The 14,849-nt window shown below is 44.0% G+C and overlaps 1 long non-coding RNA gene across 2 annotated transcripts in view; it reads right to left on the reverse strand.

Moving 5' to 3' along the window:
* LOC143810218 (uncharacterized) overlaps positions 1 to 14,849 on the reverse strand; it is a 162,320-nt gene that overhangs the window by 130,882 nt on the left and 16,589 nt on the right. Inside the window, exon 3 of one of the 2 annotated variants that reach the window (XR_013222707.1) lies at positions 5,851 to 6,058. The exons of the other annotated variant lie outside the window; for it this stretch is intronic. This is a non-coding gene — a long non-coding RNA (uncharacterized LOC143810218). Of the gene's footprint in view, positions 1 to 5,850; positions 6,059 to 14,849 lie in introns of those variants that run through there. 2 annotated transcript variants of the gene reach the window in all.

Raw genomic sequence — 14,849 nt, forward strand, 5'->3', positions numbered from 1 at the left:
AGTTTTAGCAAATTTGAGGTCCGCTTTCTAGATAGCAGAAGACAGAAAGCATACTTTCATGGTCAGTAGAAAACCCTAACAAAACACATCCAGAAATTACTTTAGGACTCTGGCATTAACTCATAATACCAGAGTGGCAATTCCTGATCAACAAGAGCTTTCCAGACACAGTAACGAAACTGCAGCTGTGAACTGGAACCAAAATACAAAAACAAAACATGGACGAATGTCCAACTTATCTAGTAGATGTCTGGGAGCAGGAACAAGCACAGAGAGGCTTCTGATAACATTGTTGACCGGCAAGCATCTAACAGAGAAGCCAGGTTATATAGCGACACCCAGATCTAATCAGAACAGGTGAACAGGGAAGATGATGTCACAAGTTCAATTCCACCAGTAGCCACCGGGGGAGCCCAGAATCCAAATCCACAACACACTGGACTAAGGTTCCAGGAGGTAACGACCCAGCTGGGTGCAAACAGAGGGAAGGAAATCCCAGAGTCATATCACTAGTAACGACTAGAGGGAGCCAAAAAAGTCTAATACACAACAGTACCCCCCCCTTAAGGAGGGGTCACCGAACCCTCACCAAGACCACCAGGGCGATCAGGATGAGCAGCGTGAAAGGCACGAACCAAATCGGCCGCATGCACATCAGAGGCAACCACCCAGGAATTATCCTCCTGACCATAACCCTTCCACCTGACCAAATACTGAAGCCTCCGCCTGGAGAGACGAGAATCCAAGATCTTCTCCACCACGTACTCCAACTCGCCCTCAACCAACACCGGAGCAGGAGGCTCAGCAGAAGGAACCACAGGCACAACGTAGCGTCGTAACAAAGACCTATGGAACACGTTGTGAATGGCAAACGAAACCGGAAGATCCAAGCGAAAGGACACAGGATTAAGGATTTCCAATATCTTGTAAGGACCGGTGAAGCGAGGCTTAAATTTAGGAGAGGAGACCTTCATAGGAACAAATCGAGAAGACAGCCACACCAAATCCCCAACACGAAGTCGGGGACCCACACCGCGGCGGCGGTTGGCAAAACGCTGAGCCTTCTCCTGTGACAACTTCAAGTTGTCCACCACATGATTCCAGATCTGCTGCAACCTATCCACCACAGAATCTACTCCAGGACAGTCAGAAGGCTCCACATGTCCCGAGGAAAAACGAGGATGGAAACCAGAGTTGCAGAAAAATGGCGAAACCAAAGTAGCGGAACTAGCCCGATTATTTAGGGCAAACTCAGCCAACGGCAAGAAGGTCACCCAATCATCCTGATCTGCCGAAACAAAACACCTCAAGTAAGCTTCCAGAGTCTGATTAGTTCGCTCAGTTTGTCCATTAGTCTGAGGATGAAAGGCAGACGAGAACGATAAATCAATGCCCATCCTAGCACAAAAGGATCGCCAGAACCTGGAAACAAACTGGGATCCTCTGTCAGACACAATATTCTCAGGAATGCCGTGTAAACGAACCACATTCTGAAGGAACACAGGAACCAGATCGGAAGAGGAAGGCAGCTTAGGCAAAGGCACCAAATGGACCATTTTTGAAAAGCGATCACATACCACCCAGATGACAGACATACCCCGAGACACCGGGAGATCAGAAATGAAATCCATGGAAATATGTGTCCAAGGCCTCTTTGGGACAGGCAAGGGCAAGAGCAACCCGCTGGCACGGGAACAGCAAGGCTTAGCTCGAGCACAAGTCCCACAGGACTGCACAAATGACCGTACATCCCGTGACAAGGAAGGCCAAAAAAATGACCTAGCCACCAGATCTCTGGTGCCAAAAATTCCCGGATGACCTGCCAACACCGAGGAATGAACCTCGGAAATGACTCTGCTGGTCCACTTATCAGGAACAAACAGTCTGTCAGGTGGACAAGAGTCAGGTCTACCAGCTTGAAATCTCTGCAACACACGTCGCAAATCAGGAGAAATGGCTGACAAAATAACTCCTTCTTTAAGAATACCAACAGGTTCTGTGACTCCAGGAGAGTCAGGCACAACGCTCCTTGAAAGAGCATCAGCTTTCACATTCTTTGAACCTGGTAAATACGAGACCACAAAGTCAAAACGGGAGAAAAACAATGACCAGCGGGCCTGTCTAGGATTCAAGCGTTTAGCAGACTCGAGATACATCAAATTTTTGTGATCAGTCAAGACCACCACACGATGCATAGCACCCTCAAGCCAATGACGCCACTCCTCAAATGCCCACTTCATGGCCAGTAATTCCCGATTGCCCACATCATAATTCCGCTCAGCAGGCGAAAACTTCCTAGAGAAGAAAGCACATGGTCTCATTACCGAGCAACCAGGGCCTCTCTGTGACAAAACGGCCCCTGCCCCAATCTCAGAAGCATCCACCTCGACCTGAAAGGGAAGTGAGACATCAGGCTGGCACAAAACAGGCGCCGAAGTAAACCGGCGCTTCAACTCCTGGAACGCCTCCACGGCTGCAGGAGCCCAGTTAGCAACATCAGAACCTTTCTTGGTCATATCCGTCAAAGGTTTAACAACGCTAGAAAAATTAGCGATAAAACGACGGTAGAAGTTAGCAAAACCCAAGAACTTCTGAAGACTCTTAACTGACGTGGGTTGAGTCCACTCATGAATAGCTCGGACCTTGACTGGGTCCATCTCCACAGCAGAAGGGGAAAAAATAAACCCCAAAAAGGGAACTTTCTGTACTCCAAAGAGACACTTTGAGCCTTTAACAAACAAGGCATTCTCACGCAAAACCTGAAACACCATCCTGACCTGCTCCACATGTGAGTCCCAATCTTCAGAGAAAACCAGAATATCTTCCAGATAAACAATCATAAATTTATCCAGATACTTCCGGAAAATATCATGCATAAAGGACTGAAATACTGAGGGAGCATTAGAAAGCCCAAAAGGCATCACCAAGTACTCAAAATGACCTTCGGGCATATTAAATGCAGTCTTCCATTCATCACCTTGCTTAATGCGCACAAGGTTGTATGCACCACGAAGATCTATCTTGGTGAACCACTTGGCACCCTTAATCCGGGCAAACAAGTCCGACAAGAGAGGCAAAGGATACTGAAATTTTACAGTGATTTTATTCAGTAGCCGATAGTCAATACAAGGTCTCAACGATCCGTCCTTCTTAGCCACAAAAAAGAATCCCGCACCAAGAGGGGAAGAGGATGGACGGATATGCCCCCTCTCCAGAGACTCCTTGATATATGAACGCATTGCGGCATGCTCAGGTACTGACAGATTAAATAATCTTCCCTTAGGAAATTTACTACCTGGAATCAAATCTATGGCGCAGTCACAGTCCCTATGAGGAGGCAGAGCACTGGATCTGGACTCACTGAATACATCCTGATAATCAGACAAATACTCAGGAACTTCCGAAGGAGTAGAGGAAGCAATAGACACTGGCGGGGAATCAGCATGAATTCCCTGACAGCCCCAACTTGACACAGACATTGCCTTCTAATCCAGGACTGGATTGTGGGTCTGTAACCATGGCAGACCCAAAACGACCAAATCATGCATTTTATGCAGAACAAGAAAACGAATCACCTCCCGATGTTCAGGAGTCATGCACATGGTCACCTGCGTCCAAAACTGCGGTTTATTTTCCGCCAATGGCGTAGCATCAATACCTCTAAGAGGAATAGGATTTACTAACGGTTCAAGAACAAAACCACAGCGCTTGGCAAATGACAGATCCATAAGACTCAGGGCAGCACCTGAATCCACAAACGCCATAACAGGGTAAGAAGACAAAGAGCAAATTAAAGTCACAGACAAAATAAATTTAGGTTGCAAATTACCAATGGCGACAGGACTAACAACCCTTGTTAGGCGTTTAGAGCATGCTGATATAACATGTGTAGAATCACCACAGTAAAAACACAACCCATTCTGACGTCTATGATTTTTCCGTTCATTTCTAGTCTGAATTCTATCACATTGCATTAAATCAGGTGTTTGTTCAGACAACACCACCAGAGGATTAGCAGTTTTGCGCTCCCGTAAACGCCGGTCAATTTGAATAGTAAGCGCCATAGAATCATTCAGACTTGTAGGAATGGGGAAACCCACCATCACATTCTTAATGGCTTCAGAAAGGCCATTTCTGAAATTTGCGGCCAGAGCACACTCATTCCACTGAGTAAGCACGGACCATTTCCGAAATTTTTGGCAATACACTTCAGCTTCATCCTGACCCTGAGAAATAGCCAGCAAGGCTTTTTCTGCCTGAATTTCAAGATTGGGTTCCTCGTAAAGCAATCCGAGCGCCAGAAAAAACGCATCAATATTCGCCAATGCCGGATCTCCTGGCGCTAGCGAGAAAGCCCAATCCTGAGGGTCGCCCCGCAAAAAAGAAATAACAATTTTAACTTGCTGAGCAGAATCTCCAGATGAACGGGGTCTCAGAGAAAGAAACAATTTACAATTATTCTTGAAATTCCTAAACCTAAATCGATCTCCAGAAAACAATTCCGGAATAGGTATTTTAGGTTCAGACATAGGACTACTGGTAACAAAATCTTGTATACCCTGCACACGAGCTGCCAGCTGGTCAACACTTGTAATCAAGGTCTGCACATTCATGTCTGCAGCAAGCACACGCCACTCAAAGGTAAAGGGGAGGAAGAGAAGGAAGGAGAAAAAAAAACTCAGAATTTCCTTTCTTATTATCCCACTTCTGCAATGCTTTAAACATTCAATATCGGCCTGGCATACTGTTATGACCCCAATGGCAGAGGGTCTCAGGAATAATGCTAAGTCAGTAAATACAGAAAACCAGCTCATAGGGCAGTGGTAACTGGGCTGACCATATAACTAATCCTAGCACCACAAATACCAGCAGCCGGGGAACGTTCCTACGTTGATCCTAGACGTCTCGCGCCAGCCGGAGAGCTAACTACCCCTAGAAGGGAAAAGAAAGACCTTTCTTGCCTCCAGAGGAAATACCCCAAAAGGTTGGATAGAAGCCCCCCACAAATAATAACGGTGAGGTAAGAGGAAAAGACAAACATAAGAATGAGCTAGGAATTTAGCAAAGAGAGGCCCACTAGCTAATAGCAGAATATAGAAAGATAACTTATATGGTCAGCAAAAAATCCTATCAAAAATATCCACACTGGAAATTCAAGAACCCCCGAACCGTCTAACGGCCCGGGGGGAGAACACCAGCCCCCTAGAGCTTCCAGCAAGGTCAGGAATCACATTTAGTACAAGCTGGACAAAAATGATAGCAAACAAATAACCCAAAAAACAAAGAAGCATGACTTTGCTTAATTTAGCACGAACCAGGACCAGCAAACAGGAGCAAACAGAATGTGTCTGATAACACCGATGCCAGGCACTGGACTAAGGTTCCAGGAGGTAACGACCCAGCTGGGTGCAAACAGAGGGAAGGAAATCCCAGAGTCATATCACTAGTAACGACTAGAGGGAGCCAAAAAAGTCTAATTCACAACACTCCATATCATCCTCAGGACTCATCTTCCTCAGTGCTGACCGGACTTTGTACTGGGCCTCAGAACAGATCGAGGTCATGGGTGAGGGTGTCTCTCGCAGGGCCGCAATCTGTTGCTGGATCAAACTGTTGGTCTTCTGCTGCTGCTGGTGTAACTCCTGCTGCTCCCGCTGAGGAAAGGACAAATTGCTTCAACAGCGCCTCCATTTTATTGTCCAGCTTGGGCTGCAGCGTTGCAAGCCTAATAACTGACATGCAGCTCGCTTTGGGTATGCCTCAGTTCACACTGCCCACATTCTCTATCATATGCAGTGCAGCGGGGTTGGTGCAGGGCGACAGATATTCAAGGACCACAGAAAGTTCAAAGCAAAATGTCTTTAATGTCCAAAATTCACAAAATAAAAAAACAAACGGTATCCTCCAGATCGCAGCCGAGGCATCAAAACGTTCCATGTCTGAGCCCAGTTGCCGTGGGTGACTGCACCGCCATGTCATGCTGAGTTCACCAGGTGTTCACTTCCCTTGGCTCCATGTTGACTGCACATATAAGCCAGATGTTGCAGGGCCACCTGCTCTGCAGTTTGCAAACACTGACACCCCCAACCCTTAGCTGCAGGGTTTTTAATGGGATCTGTGACCATGGGCCACTTTTAAGACATGGCTGGAGAGAGTGAACCACCCCACTACCATCCTGTAGTTCACTCCAAAATAAAAGCCCTTAATGGGTTTTCCTAACAATCTGACTGGGTCAACTATGTGGACCGAATGCACACTTTTGTTTATTTTGCCTGATGATTCATAGGCGTCCTGCTGTGAACACACGGCACTCCATCAGGTTTAATAAGACTCTGTTCACATCCGGGGTGAAGCATATCACCCCTCGCATATGATCCCCCTCACTGCCTCACGATAGATAGATAGATAGATAGATAGATAGATAGATAGATAGATAGATAGATAGAAAGATAGATAGATAGATGGATAGATGATAGATAGGTAGATAGATAATTAAAGAAAATTTGGCAGCACTACCAAAAAAAAAATACCATATGGGTCTGAATAAAATGCACTATCACTTGGAATACTAATGGGGTGCTGCCTTCCTTATTGTTTCTATGGATACATAGAAAGATAGATAGATAGATAGATAGATAGATAGATAGATAGATAGATAGATAGATAGATAGATAGATAGATAGATTTATATTCTAGATTTTAACCCATTACAAATATGAGAATTTTGTTGACCGCTGGCAGTCAGACTGCATCCATCAATCAGTTGGTAAAAGTTTCATGACTTTAAAACTTCTAGCAGTTCAGCACAGTTCCTTTGAGCTGTCCGGCTGCAGATTTCAGATTTCACTCATACAGTACATGAAGCATAGACTATTACATGACTCTGGTCATTCCTGTGTCTTGTTTTTATGATTAATTACAAACTGACACTAATTAAGATTACCATCCTCTAAAAAAGTAATGACAAGCTAAAAATCCAGGTAAGTTCCTCAGTGTTTTGTGAGATATTTGTTTCTAATGTTAGCAGCTAGGAAATATTCATAGAGTGTCACTATAAAGGTAGAGAACTTATCTCCTCCGAGGACTAATTAATGAAATGGAAGAAAATCGCGCTAGATTGGCTGCCAATTGGGAACATGGAGTCAATGATAATGAAAATTAAGAGTTGTTTGGGATTCACTTATTATTCCTATTCAGAAAGTAACACAAGTCAAGCGAGGTAATTAATTTTTTGGAGAGATTGTAAATATCAATTGAATTATTTAGGGCATATGCATGCCCATAACATTATTTAATGATAACTACCATGAATTGACATTTCATATGCCAGAAAAAGTGGCAAAAAAATCATACTAGTGTTGTCCATATTAAGTCCTACTATCCTATAAAAAAAAAATTGGAAATGCCATGTGCTACAAAAAGTTTGAGGGATGTTCACACTGAGTATTATTCCATGTATTTTTGGCGAAAATCCCTTATTGAAATCTGCATGAAAGAACCAATATAGTACTTCATATTGTTATGAATCTGTGTTGCCATTTACACGCTGATTTAAAACAACTTTCATAAGTAAGATAACCTCAAGCGTAAAATGCAACTGGCAGACACATGGACATTAGGAGAATTAAATGCAAACCTGCCCCTCATCTCCGACGAGAAGGCGGCGCCAACAGAGGTAGTGCCTAAGGTGTAACAACTTAGAGGCTGGAGTTAATAGATTGAAAAAATCCAATATGTGCTAAAATAACTGAAATAACCAATAAAGAGCAAAAACCACTGAACATAAAGTCATGATAGAGGCCAAGCCCTGGATAGAAAATAAGAAAATGCTTTATTAAAAGAATGGAAACATAATGGCACAACAAAAAGCGGGTGCCCACACTACATAAAATACATGAAATCTGCGAATCAATAAATTATAAAATTGGCATAGCCTGAACCACCAAGAGAATAGAAAACATAAACAGATGATGTCATGGAGGGGTAACCAAAGCCAGAGTATAGGGTGTACAGTGGTCCTAAATATTAAATCATGGAGCAGAAAAAGATGTTAATCTTAGAAGAGTACTGAGTAAAACAATAAAAGTAAAGAATACATATACCTTATATACTCGAGTATAAGCTGAGATTTTCAGCCCATTTTTTTAGGCTGAAAGTGCCCCTCTTGGCTTATACTGGAGTCGTTGTCCCAAGGGGTCGGTGGGGGAGGGGGAGCGGCGGCTGTCACATACTCACCTGCTCCTGGCGCAGTCGCTGCAACTCCGATGGTCTCCGGGCGCCGGCAGCTCTTCCTGTGTTCAGCGGTCACGTGGTACCGCTCATTAATGTAATGAATATGGACGCATATTCATTACTTTAATTAGTGATATGTGACTGCTGAAATTAGGAAGAAGCTGCTGGCGCCCGGAGACCATCTGACAGTGAGAAGCTGCCAGGGACCGTGCCGGGAGCAGGTGAGTATAACGGGGGAGGGTGAGCATTGTGCGATATTCACCTGTCCCTGTTCCACCACCGGGCACCGCTCCGTCTTCTGCGTCCTCTGCCTGTGACAGTTTAAGTCAGAGGATGCAATGACGTAGTTAGTGCACGTTGCCCTCTGCCTGAACAGTCAGAGAGAGCCGGAAGAAAGAGCGGCGCGCAGCGGTGGAACGGGGAAGGTGAATATCGCGAGTGCCGGGGGCCTGAGCGACGAGAGGTATGTGATTTTTTAATTTTAATCGCAGCAACAGCATATGGGGCATAATCTATGGAGCATCTTATGGAGCATAATCTATGGAGCATCTTATGGGGCATAATCTATGGAGCATCTTATGGCGCATAATCTATGGAGCATCTTTATGGAGCATAATCTATGGAGCATCTTATGGGGCATAATCTATGGAGCATCTTATGGGGCATAATCTATGGAGCATCTTATGGCGCTTAATCTATGGAGCATCTTATGGGGCATAATCTATGGAGCATCTTATGGGGCATAATCTATGGAGCATCTTATGGGGCCTTCAACCTTTATACAGCATTGTATGGGGCAAATGTTTCTATGGAGCATCTTATGGGGCCATTATTAACCTTTGTGCAGCATTATATGGGGCATATTTTAATATGGAAGTGCAGCGCCCCAGAGTCCTGGTCATTGCAGTACTGATGCTCCGCCGCTAAGGGGAGTGATGGTACGTCTGATGGCACTGAAGTGTTCACCTGACCAGGTATCACAGACACCAATACACTTCACAGTCTGGCCTCCAGAGGGAGCTAAGGGCGCTATGTATTAGGCCACTCCTCACAATCTGGTAAAACTGGGGGTTAGATAGAAAGTTAGACAGAAGCTGACTGGGTTGGAACCAGGCAGCATCCTGTGGCAGAGGGTGTTGCAGGGGAAGATTCAGGGGGGTCCCTGTCAGGGGTGGGATCCTGACAGAGGCCTAGCGAAAAGGACAGAACGTTAAGGAACCGCGCCTGCACTACATCGCGGCGGTATCTCAAGAAAGGACAAGAAGCGAGGTTTATTGTGGAGAGTGAGAAACGAGATCAAAGCAAAAAGGAGATAACACCAGTAGAAGTCGTGCTGTAAAATCGAGGCAACATCCTACTGAGGCGCGTAGCCGGTGGCCGGAACGCCGAGGAAGTATTGGGCTCCAAGCATTACTTCAAACCAATGGCAGGACAGTTAACTATAGGTTGGCTGTCTCACCTAAATCACCTAAGCAGACATAGGGGGCAACTGTGGGAGAGGGGCGTCGCTAGGGTCCCGGAAGAACTCCAGGCCTACCCGTCATACGGGTACGTCCTATCCATATCATCTGGGGGACGGAGAAGAACATCAGAACAGACATAAGTTGTGGGAAAGAACATCAGAAACAGACACAACAGTTGTGAGGACTATCCCGTGGTGCTCAGCAGGGAAGTACTACAACACACAGGCGCTAGAAGGTAGGCACAGATTTCCACCTGCAAAGTGATCTCTGGAGGTGCCATCGGACCGTCCGGACTCAGACAGCCCTGTTAACCGTACTCTGGATTGAGGATCTTGAAGCCTTCAGTAAAGAGGTAAAGAGACTGCAACCCTGTGTCCTCGTTATTCATCGCGACCTGCACCACGCACCACCACCTACACCTTTCATTGGACGCCCCTTAGCAGGGTCACGGCCCGGGTCTAGCCACCGTGACAACCCCAGAACTGAGACAGAGAGGCCCGGTACCGAGTACCCCGCGGCCCTGTGTCTGGGGGCGCTCCAGAAGATCTTATGGGGCCCATTATATACTGTATGGAACATTATATGGGGCGTATTTTGTATGGGGCATCTTATGGGGCCCATCATGAACTGTATGGAGCATCTTATGGGGCCATAATCAACCATTAGACAGCATTGTATGGGGCAAATGTTTCTATGGAGCATCTTATGGGGCCATTATTAACCTTTGTGCAGCATTATATGGGGCATATTTTAATATGGAGCATCTTATAGGGCCCATTATAAACTGTATGGCGCATTATATGGGGCTCCTGATTCAATATGGATATTCAAAAACACTTAACCTACTGATGTCTCAATTCATTTTACTTTTATTGGTATCTATTTTTATTTTTGAAGTTTACCAGTAGCTGCTGCATTTCCCACCCTAGGCTAGGCTTATACTCGAGTCATTACGTTTTCCCATTTTTTTGTGGCAAAATTAGGGGTCTCGGCTTATACTCAGGTCGGCTTATACGAGTATATATACTGTACATAGCCAGGACACTGCTGTATAAAAGCGTATCGGGGCAACTAAGCCATGGTTCACTGTATCTATACTTATGGCAGGCAGTGAGAAGGGAGCTACGTATATACAGTTGTGCTCAAAAGTTTACATACCCCGGCAGAATTTTTGCTTTCTTGGCCTTTTTTAAGAGAATATAAATGATAACATCAAATCTTTTTCTCCACTTATGGTTAGTGGTTGGGTGAAGCCATTTATTGTCAAACTACTGTGTTTCCTCTTTTTAAATCATAACAACCCAAAACATTCAAATGACCCTGATCAAAAGTTCACATACCCCATTTCTTAATACCGTGTATTGCCCCCTCTAACATCAATGACAGATTGAAGTATTTTGTGGTAGTTGTGGATGAGGTTCTTTATTTTCTCAGATGGCAAAGCTGACCACTCTTTTTGGCAAAAAGCCTCCAGTTCCTGTAAATTCCTGGGCTGTCTAGCATGAACTGCGCACTTGAGATCTCCCCAGAGAGTCTCAATGATATTGAGGTCAGGAGACTGAGATGGCCTCTCCAGAACCTTCACTTTGTTCTGCTGTAGCCAAAGACAGGTCGACTTGGCCTTGTGTTTCATAACGTTATTATGTTGGGACGTCCAAGTACATCCCATGCGCAGCTTCCAGGCTGATGAGTGCAAATTTTACTCCAGTATTAGCTGATAACATGCTGCATTCATCTTTCCTTCAACTTTGACCAAGTTTCCTGTGCCTTTGTAGCTCACACATCCCCAAAACATCAGCTATCAACCTCTATGCTTTACAGTAGTAATAGTGTTCCTTTCATTATAGGCCAATCATCTGTTCCTTCACAGCCTTTTAATAGGCACTGCTCCTAATAGCCAGATTCCTACTCCACACTGATGAGGGGCAAACACCCCGAAACAGCTGTCTGTGGATGGATACCATGCTTGGCATAGGTGGTTTTCCTGTATTGGATGTTTTCCTTTATTGGATGCTGACCTTCCCGTGGTTGTTCCTTCCCGGGGAAAGGTCTGGCTATTCACTGCTTGCGTCGAGAAACACATGATGGTGTCTCCGCAGCTATCCTACATGTGTTTGCATATTTCCCATAAGGGATGGGGGCAGTGTTCTGGATCACTGCGTTGAGAACCACGTGATGGTGACTCCGCGGTGTTGGATGTTTTGGTCTCCCCGAGGCCAATCATCTGTTCCTTCACAGCCTTTTACTAGGCACTGCTCCTAATAGCCAGATTCCTACTCCACACTGATGAGGGGCAAACACCCCGAAACAGCTGTCTGTGGATGGATACCATGCTTGGCATAGGTGGTTTTCCTGTATTGGATGTTTTCCTTTATTGGATGCTGCCCTTCCCATGGTTGTTCCTTCCCGGGGAAAGGTCTGGCTATTCACTGCTTGCTGTTGTGAATTAGACTTCTTGGCTCCCTCTGGTGGTTATTAGTGATATGACTCTGGGATTTTCTTTCCTCAGTTTGCACCCACCTGGGTCGTTAGTCCAGGGGTGTTGCTATATAAACCTCCTGGATCCTTAGTCCAGTGCCTGGCATCGTTGTAATCAGATCCTTTTTGTTTGCTCCTATCTGCTGGTCCTGGTTCGTGCAAAATTAAGCTAAGTCCTGCTTCTTTGTTTTTTGGGTTATTTGCTTGCTCTCATTTTTGTCCAGCTTGTACTAAATGTGATTCCTGACCTTGCTGGAAGCTCTAGGGGGCTGGTGTTCTCCCCCCGGGCCGTTAGACGGTTCGGGGGTTCTTGAATATCCAGCGTGGATATTTTTGATAGGGTTTTTGCTGACCATATAAGTTATCTTACTATATTCTGCTATTAGCTAGTGGGCCTCTCTTTGCTAAATACCTAGCTCATCCTTACGTTTGTCTTTTCCTCTTACCTCACCGTTATTATTTGTTGGGGGCTTGTATCTAACTTTTGGGGTCTTTTCTCTGGAGGCAAGAAAGGTCTTTCTTTTCCCTTCTAGGGTTAGTTAGTTTTCCGGCTGGCGCAAGACGTCTAGAATCAACGTAGGTATGTTCCCCGGCTGCTGTTATTTGTGGTGCTAGGATTAGATATATGGTCAGATCAGTTACCACTGCCCTATGAGCTGGTTTTTGTGTTTGCAGACTTAGAAACTATTTCTGAGACCCTCTGCCATTGGGGTCATAACAGCTTGCGTCGAGAAACACGTGATGGTGTCTCCGCAGCTATCCTACATGCCTTTCATTATAGGCCTTGTTGACCTTTCTCAAAAGGAAATGTTTATGTGCTGTTTTGCATATTGTAGGCTAGATACTTTGTGGAATTTGTGCAGTAATGGCTTTCTTCTGGCAACTCAACCTTGCAGCCCATTTTTCTTCAAATGCCTCCTTATTGTGCATCTTGAAACAGCCACACAGCTAGTTTTCAGAGTCCTGTATTTCAGCTGATGTTATTTGTAGGTTTTTCTTTGCATCCCGAACAATTTTCCTGGCAGTTGTAGACAACATTTTTGTTGGTCTACCTGATCATGGTTTTGTTTTTACAGAGCCCCTGATTTTCCATTAGTTAATCACAGTTTGAACGTTGCTGACTGTCATTATCAATTCCTTGAATATCTTTTTGTATCCCTTTCCTGTTTTATACAGCTCAACTACCTTTTCCCAAAGATCTGTTGACAATTCTTTTGCTTTCCCCGTGACTCATAATCCAGAAACATCAGCGGCTGGATGAAAGATGCCAGAGTCTGTCTGGATCCCAGGAACTCATTCATGTTTTATGAACACACACTGATTACAAGCAAACAGGTCACAGGTGAGGATGTTACCTTTAGGAGCCATTCAAACCCATTTGTGCCAACTTCTGTGAATGATATCAGGCCAAAACCACCAGGGTATGTGAACTTTTGATCAGGGTCATTTGGATGCTTTGGGTTGTCATTATGATTTAAAAGAAAACACAGTAGTTTGACAATAAATGGATTCACCCAACCACTAACCATGAGTGGAGAATAAGTTTTGGTGTTATCATTTATATTCTCTGAAAAAAGGCCAAGAAAGCAAAAATTCTGGCGAGGTATGAAAAATTTGAGCACGACTGTAGATAGTTACTAATAGTTAGATGGTGCACATCAGTGACAGTGTGGGGTGAAGTAGAAGAGGTATAGAGAAACAGTTAAAACAGACAAGCAATGAATGAATGGTATATTATCAGGATGGTCCAGGATCTAAAGTGTGGTGCACACCCCAACGTGCATTTTTGGATATGATTCTTCATCAGGGGAAGTTGTTTAGCTAAAAATAACTAAAAAAATGTTTCCCATTTTCCAGTACATGATATGGCAAAACCAATTATGTCATTCACAAGTACATCTCGTCCCACAAAAAACAAGCCCCCGCATGGCCATATTGACCAAAAAAGTTATAGCTATGGGAGAAGGTGAGCAAAACACAGAAACTGAAAAACCCAAGGTTTTAAAGGGGTTGAATCTCCATTTTAACAATGATCACAAGTGGCATGTATGTAGCTTTAATGACAGTGATTCAAGTTTTTTTCAACACAAGCCATGTACTTTGATAGTCGATGCATATTGCTTCCTGTGCCATGTAACTTTATCTTTTCTTTGAGTCGATACAACAGACATTTAGGCAGTCCTTGAGTCACCATATTTGTCCTTAGAAACAATTTTTTCAGGGGACAGCTCCTTCATGTTACAGTTTTTTGGGGGGAATTCATAAGAAAACAAAACTGTGTGACTTTATGAAAAGACACAGGCACATGAAAAGTTTGATGTGCACCATGATATTTTTCATACACAAAACTTGATTTTGTTCCTTATCTTGTTATTTTATTTACTTTTTACTTTATATTTCTTGTTTTAAATTTCATTTTTTATTTTTATTTATTTATTTTTTTTCATTTGGTTTATTTTGTGTTTTTATGCCTTTGCGGTTGTATTTTTTCCTTTTTTAAAATATTTTATATTTTTTGCCTTTTTTGTTTTTTTTATTTCACTTTTCATTCATTTTTGCTTGTTGTTTCGGTTTTTACTTTGACTGTTTTCATAAATTTGATGTTTTTGTTAGATAAAAAATACTTGCTTTTCTCATTCATTGTTTCCATAAATTTCATCTTTTTGTTTTTCAATT

This window comes from Ranitomeya variabilis, chromosome 2 (assembly GCF_051348905.1).
Source record: "Ranitomeya variabilis isolate aRanVar5 chromosome 2, aRanVar5.hap1, whole genome shotgun sequence".
In the NCBI taxonomy this organism is placed as follows: domain Eukaryota; kingdom Metazoa; phylum Chordata; class Amphibia; order Anura; family Dendrobatidae; genus Ranitomeya; species Ranitomeya variabilis.